This window comes from Ornithorhynchus anatinus, chromosome 3 (genome assembly GCF_004115215.2).
Source record: "Ornithorhynchus anatinus isolate Pmale09 chromosome 3, mOrnAna1.pri.v4, whole genome shotgun sequence".
Lineage (NCBI taxonomy): Eukaryota > Metazoa > Chordata > Mammalia > Monotremata > Ornithorhynchidae > Ornithorhynchus > Ornithorhynchus anatinus.
In genome coordinates, this window is record NC_041730.1 from 138,488,834 (window position 1) to 138,497,397 (window position 8,564).

The 8,564-nt window shown below is 63.3% G+C and overlaps 1 protein-coding gene across 1 annotated transcript in view; it reads right to left on the reverse strand.

The window, feature by feature from the left end:
• MGMT (O-6-methylguanine-DNA methyltransferase) overlaps window positions 1-8,273 on the reverse strand; it is a 296,061-nt gene extending 287,788 nt beyond the window's left edge. Inside the window, exon 1 of the mRNA XM_029060618.1 lies at window positions 8,222-8,273. The gene's annotated coding sequence lies outside the window, so the exon portion shown is untranslated. The remainder of the gene's footprint in view (window positions 1-8,221) is intronic.
• Window positions 8,274-8,564: the final 291 nt, after the last annotated feature.

Genomic DNA, 8,564 nt, shown 5'->3' on the forward strand with positions numbered 1-8,564 from the left:
CCCGGGTTGTCACGCCGACTCCTCCGCCGCGCGTCTGCTGAGTGACTCTGGGCGAGTCACTTCTCGGGGCCTCGGTTGCTTCCTCTGTAAAACGGGGACGGAGACCGGGAGCCCCACGGGGGGACCGTGTCCGACCTGACTCGCTTGGGTCCACGGTACGGTGCCCGGGCCAGACTCAGAAACACGACGACTATCGTTCTCTAGGCCAGCGTTCGGAACAGCGCTCGGCACAGAGTAAGAAGGCCTGCCGAGCACCGGGATTATCATTAATGATGTTGGTATGTGCCCAGCACCGTTCTGAGCGCTGGGGGAGATACTGGGTCACCGGGTCGTCCCACGTGGGGCTCCCGGTCTTAATCCCCATTTGACGGGTGAGGGAACCGAGGCACGGAGAAGTGAAGGGACTTAATAATAAGAAGAACAGTGTCGGTATCCGTTAAGCGCTCACTATGTGCCGAGCACCGTTCTGAGCGCTGGGGGAGATACAGGGTCACCGGGTCGTCCCACGTGGGGCTCACGGTCTTAATCCCCATTTGACGGGTGAGGGAACCGAGGCCCGGAGAAGTGAAGCGACCCGCCCGCGGTCACCCGGCTGACGAGTGGCGGAGCCGGGATTCGAACCCATGACCTCTGACTCCCCAGCCCGGGCTCTTCCCACCGAGCCACGCTGCTTCTGACCGGTCGAGGGCGGCGGCGCCCTCGGCGGACACGCGACCGACCCTCCCGGGGGCCTCGGCGGGAGGGGGAGCTATTCCCTCGGATCGGGCGGGCCGCGGTTCCCGGAGCCCAAGGTTAATCCCCCGGAGCGGCGTCGGCCGGCGGACGCAACGGCGACCTGAATCCCGGCTCCGGCCCTCCGGGTGACCCCGGGCCAGTCGCTTAACCTCGCCGGGCTGCCGTCGCCTCACCTGCGAAACGGGGATAATAAAGCCTGCCTCTCCCCAGCACGCGGGAGGTGGGAAATGAGCTGCGGAACGTGAAATAAATGTTACGACTACTACCGAGGTGCCCGGGAAAATAAAAGGCGCTCTATAAAACGCCAGGCGCGGCGGGTTGATAGACAGCGGTGAACGTATCGGGTGGGATCCAGAATAAGGGCCGTTCTTCCCGAAGCTTCTAATTTGCTCCCTGGAAGAAATGTGAGAATCGGGATCAATAAGAACACTAGTCAGTACCTTAAGTACTAAAACCCGAGACGGAGTCACCTGCTTTTTCCTGTTATTTTGCTTTATGTGGCGCTAATAAAGCGCTCCCAGGCTTCCCGAAAGTTTAAAAAGTCAGTCAGAAAATAACCGCCTCCTCTCACTCTTCTACGAGTTTCACCCCCGGAAAACGAGAACCCCGCTGTCTTCCGGGTCTACGGTCTCCCGTCGGTCGCCTTTCCCCCCCCCCCCCCCCCATCCTGCTATCTTATAAACGCGGGGAGCGAAGCGCGCGGCCTGTCGATAAAGGGAGCGTTTTTTGAACCGCTGTCCGTGTGACTCGACCCGTCGGTAAAAACCGCCACCGGCGCCGCGTCTGCAGGAGAATGTCCACAGACGCATCGTTGCCACCGCCAGATCGATGTCTACGATAAAAACAGACAGATTTAACGGGCGCCCGCGTTTACGACTCCCGCCACGGGCGGAAGGGGCCACGGGCCTTCGCCCCCGGCCGTCCGGGGAGGCGGGCGGGAAACTGATAGTGATGTAACGTTGGCATCCGCTAAGCGCTTACCGTGCGCGGAGCGCCGGGAAAGGCGGCCGGGTGGTCCCACGCGAGGCTCACTGTCTTAATCTCCATTTTACAGAGGAGGGAACTGAGGCACAGAGAAGCGACGCCCACGGTGACGCAGCTGACGGGGGGCGGGGGCGGGGGGGGGGGATTCGAACCCGTGACCTCTGACTCCCGAGCCCGGGCTCTCGCCCCCGAGCCGCGCCGCTCCACTACTGTAACCCGGGCCGCTTTGCATCCGCTCATTCTTTCTTCATCGAGCGCTCGCTCTGCGCGGAGCGCGTCCCGTGGCGTTACCGTGCAGCCGTGACGAGTGACAATCCCCGCCCGCGAGCTCCCGGTCTGGGGGGGGGGGAACCGAAACTTCTCCAAGAATAACCACGGCCATAACCGCGGTATCCGTGAAGCGCTTACTACGTGCCGGGCGCCGGACGGAGCGCTGGGGCGACGCGAGATAATCGGGTTGGACCCGGTCCCTGTCCCACGTGGGGCTCGCAGCCTTAATCTCCGTTTCCGACGCCTAAAATTTAAATAATCTTTACGACCTTTAGACGATATCTAATAACCTTTACATAATTCCCATATGCTGATTCATTCATTCGACAGTATTCATTGAGCGCTCACTATGTGCAGAGCACTGTACTAAGCGCTTGGAATGAACAAGTCGGCAACGGATAGAGAGGGTCCCTGCCGAGGTGCCCTGTATCTCCCCCGGCGCTCAGAACGGTGCTCTGCACGTAGTGAGCACTCGATACCAACGTTATTATTATTATTTTACAGAGGAGGGATCCGAGGCCCGGAGAGGTGATTCGCCCAAGGTCCCACGGCGGACAGGTGGCCGGGCCGGGATCAGAACCCGGGTCCTGCCGACTCCCAAGCCCGAGCTCCAGCCCCCGAGCCACGCCGCTCCCGGCCCGCGAACCTTCCGAGGTATTCCGTGGCTCGGCGGGAAGAGCCCGGGCTTTGGAGTCGGGGGTCACGGGTTCGAATCCCCGCTCCGCCCCTTGTCAGCTGGGTGACTGGGGGGCGAGTCGCTTCCCTGGGCCTCGGTCCCCTCCTCCGTCAAAGGGGGATGAAGACCGTGAGCCCCACGTGGGCCCGCCTGATTCCCCCGTGTCTCCCCCGGCGCTCAGAACGGCGCTCTGCACGTAGTAAGCGCTTAATACCGACATCATTATTTTCCCCGTTTCCCAAATTTCCGCTCTGAGCGCCGGGGCAGCTACCAGTCCATCAGGTCGGACACAGTCGCCGGCCCCCTCCCGTCCCCCTTTTCCAGAGGAGGTCGCCGAGGCCCAGAGGAGCGAAGCGATCCGCCCAGGGTCACCCAGCAGCCGGGAGGGGGGAAGCTTCCGCCCCCGGGCCCGGGCTCTACCCGCTAGACTGCCCGGCCCCTCCGAGAGCCCTCCCGGCCCCGAACGCTGGCGCGAGGAACGGCTGGGCGACGGAGTCCGCGCCGACCTCTCCTTCGATCGGACCGTCGATCCGTCGGTCGTCTTTACCGATGACGAGGACGGTGTCGGTCGGCGACGACGGCACCCGTTAAACGCTTACCGCGACAAGCGCTGGTCTAAGAGCGGGGGCGGGGGGGGGGGGGGTAACGAGGTCACCGGGTCGGACGCGGTCCCCGGCCCACGCGGGGCTCACGGTCTTCATCCCCATTTTACAGATGAGGGAACTGAGGCCCAGAGAAGTGACCGGCTCGAGGTCACGCGGCAGACGAGCGGAGGCGCCGGGATCAGAGCCCAGGCTCCACCGTCGTCATCGGTCGAGCGCCCACCGCGTGTCAAGCGCCGTCTTAAGCACTGGGGTAGACGCTAACGAGTCGGGTTAGACGCGGTCCCCGGCCCACGCGGGGCTCACGGTCTTCACCCCATTTTACAGATGAGGGAACTGAGGCCCAGAGAAGTGCCCGGCTCGAGGTCACGCGGCAGACGCGCGGAGGCGCCGGGATCAAGAGCCAGGCTCCACTGTCGTCATCGGTCGGGCGCCCACCGCGTGTCAAGCGCCGTTTTAAGCGCTGGGGTAATAATGAAGACGTTGGTATTTATTACGCGCTTACTATGTGCCGAGCACCGTTCTAAGCGCTGGAGTAGACGCGGGGTCATCGGGTCGTCCCAGGTGGGGCTCCCAGTTTTTAATCCCCATTTTCCAGACGAGGGCACCGAGGCCCGGAGAAGTGGAGCGACCCGTCCGCGGCCACACGGCCGACAGGCGGCCGAGCCGGGGGTCGAACTCACGGCCCCCGACTCCGAAGCCCGGGCTCTCTCGGCCGCGCCGCGCCGCCGCCCCTACGGATCGAGTGAGACGCGGTCCCCGTCCCACACGGGGCCCCCAGTCTCCGTCCCCCTTTTTCCACACCCCTGAGGCCCGGAGAGGCCAAGTGGCTCGACTAAGGTCGCACGGCAGACGGGCGGCAGAGCCGGGTTCAAAACCCGGGTCCCTCCGACGCCCGGGGTGCCTCCCCCGGGCCGGGCCGCTGCGGGGCTTCTCCCGAGGGCCTTCGGCGCGCACGGCCCTCTGCTGAGCGCTTGGGAGAGTCCGCTGCGAGAGGCTCCCCGGCCCAGGCGAGCTCACGGTCCGGAGGAGACGGACGGTGACGGAAACGGACGGACGTAAAAGCGGCGCGGGAGGGGGGACGCAGAAGGGAGCGGGAGGGGAGGAGGGCGCGGTCGGGGAAGGCCTCCCGGAGGAGACGGGCCTCCCGCCTCCTCTCCGCTCCCCGGACGGGAGCCTCCTCGCCGGCCGACCGAGGCGGCGGCTTCACCCACCTCCTTCAGATCGATCCCGCCGCCGGACGGCGGCTCCGCCGGTCGCCTCTCCGCCGGGCCCCCCGCAGAGCCGGGCCGCCGAAATGCCGCCGCGGGGCCCGTAACTGGGGGACGGGGAAAAGAGACAGGAGGACGACGAGAAGGCGACTTCTCGGCGCCTCACTTACCTCATCTGGAAAATGGGAAGACCGGGAGCCTCACGTGGGCCGACCCGATTCCCCCGCGCCTCCCCCGGCGCTTAGAACGCTGCTGGACACGTAGCGACCGCTCAATAGATACCAACGTTATCATTCTCGTTGTCAACGCCGGTATTTCTCCAGCGCTTACTTGGGGCTAAGCGCTCTTCTAAGGGTTGGGGGAGACGCGGGGGAATGAGGTGGTCCCACGTGGGGCTCACGGTCTCAACCTCCACGTCACAGGCGGGAGGCCCGAGGCCCGGAGAAGCGACGTGACTGGCCCTCGGTCACCCGGCGGACGAGGGCTGGGGCCGGGATTAGAACCCACGACCTCTGGCGGCGTGGCTCAGGGGAAAGAGCCCCCGCTTGGGAGCCAGGGGTCACGGGCTCGAATCCCAGCTCTGCCACCCGTCAGCTGTGTGACCGCGGGCAAGTCACTTCGCCTCTCTGTCCCTCGTCTGTCAAACGGGGAGGAAGACCGTGAGCCTCACGTGGGACGACCCGACGACCCCGTATCTCCCCCGGCGCTCAGGACGGTGCCCTGCACGTAGTAAGCGCTTGACGCACACCGACGTCCTCATTATTATTAGGCCCGGGCTCCCTCGGCCGGGCCACGCCGCTTGTGGCCGAGTAGCGCGAGAACAAGGCAGGGGGAGTCCCGAGGGCCGGGTTCCAATCTCGGCTCTCCCGCGGGACGTCGGGGAAGCGTCCTAACCTCTCTGGGCCTCGGCCTCCTCATCGGGAAAATGGGGACGGTAACCCCTCCTCCCTCCCGGTGAGAGGGTCGGCCCGGTGCGGGACGGGGGTCGTGTCCGACGCGCTTCCCGTACGCTTCCCTCGACCCGAGGGAGGGGGGCTTTGACCCGGTGTTGGACGTTGGACAAATCCCGGTCCCTCCCTCGGCCCCGCACTTCCATCCCTTAACCGTTACCCATCCGTCCGTTCCGAGCGCTCGGTACGGTGCTGTGCCCATGGTGAGCGCTCGACAGATACTATCGAATAACCTGCACGGGGATATCAGCCGTCCGCCTCCCCAGAACCCTGCATTTTCCCCGGCGCTTAGTACAGCGTCTAGCACGGAAGAATCGGGGCGTCCCGGGTCGGAGGCAGGAGGTGGGTGAGGGGCCGGTAGTGAGCGGTTGGTGGCGGCAGGAATGTGCGTCTGCCGTTATGATAATCATGACGGCATCTGTTAAGCGCTCACTACGTGCCAAGCGCCGTTCTAGGCGCGGGGGGGGGGGGGGGGATACAAGGTGATCGGTTTGTCCCCCGGGGGGGCTCACGGTCTTCATCCCCATTTCCCAGATGAGGTCACCGAGGCCCGGAGAAGCCGGGTGACTCGACCCAAGTCACACAGCCGACAAGCGGCGGGGGCCGGGATTCGAACCCATGACCTCCGACTCCCAAGCCCGGGCTCTTCGCTAACGATAACGTCGGTATCCGTTAAGCGCTCACTATGTGCCGAGCACCGTTCTGAGCACGGGGGGCGGGGGGGAGATACAGGGGAATCGGGTCGTCCCACGTGAGGGCTCACGGTTAATCCCCATTTTACAGATGAGGGAACTGAGGCCCAGAGAAGTGAAGTGACTCGCCCCCAGTCACCCAGCTGACAAGCGGCGGAGTCGGCATTTGAACCCATGCCCTCTGACTCCCAAGCCCGGCCTCTTTCCACTGAGTCGCGCCGCTTCCCAGAGCCTGGCACGGGGTAAGTGCAACGCGAATGTCGTTAAAAAAAATCTCTCTTCCAAGAGGACGTCCCCCCCCCCGAAAAGGAAATAATAATAATAATAATAATAATAATAAATGATATTTTTAATAATAAAATAAGAATAATAGTACTCTCCAAAGTGCTTAAGAATTAAGCATTTCTAAGCACTGTTCTAAGCACGGGGGGGAGACACAAATACATCAAGTAGGACGCAGTCACTTGGCCCACGTGGGGCTCACGGTCTCGATCCCCATTTTACAGATGGGGGAACTGAGGCCCAGAGAGGTGAAGTGACTTACTGTAGGAGCAGCGTGGCTCAGCGGAGAGAGCCCGGGCTCGGGAGTCAGAGGGCGTGGGTTCGAATCCCGGCTCCGCCGCTCGGCAGCCGTGTGACCGTGGGCGAGTCGCTTCGCTTCTCTGGGCCTCAGTTCCCTCATCTGTAAAATGGGGATGAAGACCGGGAGCCCCACGGGGGGCGACCCGATTCCCCCGTGTCTACCCCAGCGCTTAGAACGGTGCTCGGCGCCTAGTGAGCGCTTAACAAGTACCAACGTTATTACTATAACAGCGCTTGGCACGCAGCAAGCGCTTAACAAACACCGTAATTATTATTATCACTTCTGTTAGGCGCTTTCGATGTGCCAGGCGTTGGGAAAAAAAGTAAAAAAAAGAAGAAAATAACGTTGGCCTGTGCTGCGCTAAGCGCTGCGCGCCAGCCCATGGGGTCTATCTGTTGCCGAATAGTCCGGGCGCTTAGTCCAGTGTGCTGCACATAGAAGCGGCGTGGTTCAGCGGAAAGAGCCCGGGCTCGGGGGTCAGAGGTGGTGGGTTCGACTCCCAGCTCTGCCACTCGGCAGCCGGGTGACCGTGGGCGAGTCGCTTCGCTTCTCTGGGCCTCGGTGACCTCGTCTGCAAAATGGGGATGAAGACGGGGAGCCTCCCGGGGGCCGGCCCGATGACCCCGTAGCTCCCCCAGCGCTTAGCACGGTGCTCGGCGCAGAGGAAGCGCTTCGCAAATACCAACGCTATTATTATCATCATCTGCGCCTCAGTTCTCTCGTCTGTAAAACGGGGATGAAGACGGTGAGCCTCAAGAGGGACAACCCGATGACCCTGCGTCTCCCCCAGCGCTTAGCACAGTGCTCCGCACGTAGTGGGCGCTTCACAAATACCAACGTTATCACTATTATTCTCTGTGCCTCAGTTCCCTCATCTGCAAAATGGGGATGAAGACCGGGAGCCCCATGTGGGACCACCTGATTCCCCCGTGTCTCCCCCAGCGCTTAGCACAGTGCTCCGCACGTAGTGGGCGCTTCACAAATACCAACGTTATCACTATTATTCTCTGTGCCTCAGTGACCTCATCTGGAAAATGGGGATGAAGACTGGGAGCCTCCAGTGGGACAACCTGATTCCCCTGTGTCTCCCCCAGCGCTTAGCACAGTGCTCGGCACCTAGTGAGCGCTTCACAAATACCAACGTTATTACTATTATTATTCTCTGTGCCTCAGTTCCCTCATCTGGAAAATGGGGATGAAGACTGGGAGCCCCACGTGGGACCGCCTGATGACCCCGCGTCTCCCCCAGCGCTTAGCACAGTGCTCGGCACCTAGTGAGCGCTTCACAAATCCCGACATGAGTAGTGTTAAGCGCTCGGTCAACAGTACTGGATTGGGGAGGGCCCCAGCGCCCTGTTGTGCAGAGGAGGGAAGTGACGGTGCCAAGGTCCCAGGGCGGGATTCGAACCCAGGGCCGGGTGGGGGCGGGGCTGGTTTGGGGGCCCTGCCCCCCTCCTGCCCATCCTCCTCCTCCTCCTCCTCCTCCTCCGGGGAGCCCTCCGTCCTTCCCCGCCTCACCTGCCCGCCGACCGCCCGGCCCAAGCCGCACTGCGCAGGCGCCACCGGCCCCCGCCGCGCTCCGCGCATGCGCGCCGCCGCCCCGCCCAGAGGGGAGGGGGCGGGGCCAGGGAGGGAGAAGGGGGCGGGGCCTCGCGGAGGGGGCGGGGCCTTGTGACGTAGCGGGGCCTGGTGACGTGGAGGGGGGGCGGGGCTATAGAGGGGCGGGGCCTTGTGACGTAGCGGGGCCTGCTGACGGGGCGGGGGGAGGGGGCGGGGCTATAGAGGGGCGGGGCCTTGTGACGTAGCCGGGCCTGGGAAGGGGGCGGGGCTGTAATAATAATAATAATAATAATAATGATAA